Below are 1,598 nucleotides of genomic sequence, written 5' to 3'. Positions count from 1 at the left end.
GGGTCATAAGGTCATAAGTCATAAATCATTGGGGGGGGGGGTCATAAGGTCATAGGTCATTAGTCATCAATCATTTTTGACATAAGGTGTGTCCTTATGTTTTTTTCTTGTTTTTGTCTGTGCTTCATGAATACTGTACAGACCTTTGGTGCAATTAATATCTGTTTTAAAAGTGCTTCATAAGTAAAATCAACATTGACATGATTAGGTTTTTGTTTTATTTTGCTTAGGAAAGGTGTCCAGTTCAGGCAAATGTAGTGCTGGAACAGCTGCTGTCTTCTGTCCTAAGCCTACGGACATCGCTTTCTGACCAAGCACTGACATCTTTGTCAGCCCAGTCACCACTGGCCCCAAAATCTCCTCAGTGGCTGTCGACCATGCCCAACTTCTCAGAAACATCAACTACGTTCTCCTCCCAGGCACCTGTGTTACAGCCCTCCCCTCAAGTACAACCATCTTCAGAAATTTCTTTGGTTGCAACCTCAAGGCTGCCCCTCTCCCCCCACTCCCTCCCTCCCACTCCACAGGGGATTACCATTGAGGACCAGGCACCGGCTTCTCCATTAACTGAGCAACCTATAATTCTACTGGAAGATGAAGAAGAGCCACCTGATTCTTCACAACATCTACCAGAGTTGCCTTTGGATGAGTGAGTCAAAACTGCATATTCTGGCAGTGTCTTGTGTAATTAATTTTGACAGTTGCAAGCCATTGTTTACTCCAACAATACACAATAAAATGTATATTTTTACAGTGAAGATCTTCAAACTATATTAGTAAAACTATACAGCAAGGTTGGTATGACTCCCCGTCCTACAAGCAACCAAATAAATGTGTGCAGGGACAGGATTTTAGAATGTAGCCTGCATTAATGCATACTTTTACATACCATTTACAATGATCATGCTTAGTCATGATTTGTCTTCAAAATGTTTATTGTTTTATATTTACGAACAATAAATGCATTGTCATCACCAGTATAACAAGTTGGAGGAGGAACAAAGACAGGCATTTAACACATTTTCTTCCATGTCGTTAAGAGTACACACTGGATACCTTATAACAAAGGTCATAATTTCAACGTTTTGTCTTTCAGAAGGAAAATGCAGTCCCATTACCCTTGAAATGCTACTGGAGTTCGCTTCTGGAGCATCCAAGGTACCTTCACTGGGCTTTCCCCATCGTCCACAAATATAATTCCTGCATGAGGCTAACAAAGTCTTCCCAGAAGCAAATACTTGCCCTATAGTATTCCGGCTTCCTATACCCCCAGGCTATGAGTCTTTCACAAAGTACATGACCACCGGGGTGCTGCAGGCACGTACTTATGGTGTTGCATAATCAGCTAATAAGCAATTCTTTAAAAAAAAGTTGGAATGTTTTGAAAAGTTAAATGTTTTAAAGCTACAGTGTGTAACTTTTAGCGACATCTAGCGGTCAGACTGCAGACTGCAGCAACATGAACATCTCCCCCCCACCACTTCTCCCCCCCAAAAGTACGGCGAGCGTTACGGGACAAAATATCTTCCACGACGTCCGCATCACCTACCTTCTCAAGTGATGAGGTTTGTTTACATAGATAATTTTACAGATAGTAT

The sequence above is a fragment of the Cyprinodon variegatus genome, unplaced genomic scaffold (genome assembly GCF_000732505.1).
Source record: "Cyprinodon variegatus isolate N-32 unplaced genomic scaffold, C_variegatus-1.0 Scaffold232, whole genome shotgun sequence".
Taxonomy (NCBI): Eukaryota; Metazoa; Chordata; class Actinopteri; order Cyprinodontiformes; family Cyprinodontidae; genus Cyprinodon; species Cyprinodon variegatus.
Note: the sequence above shows the minus strand (reverse complement) of the source record.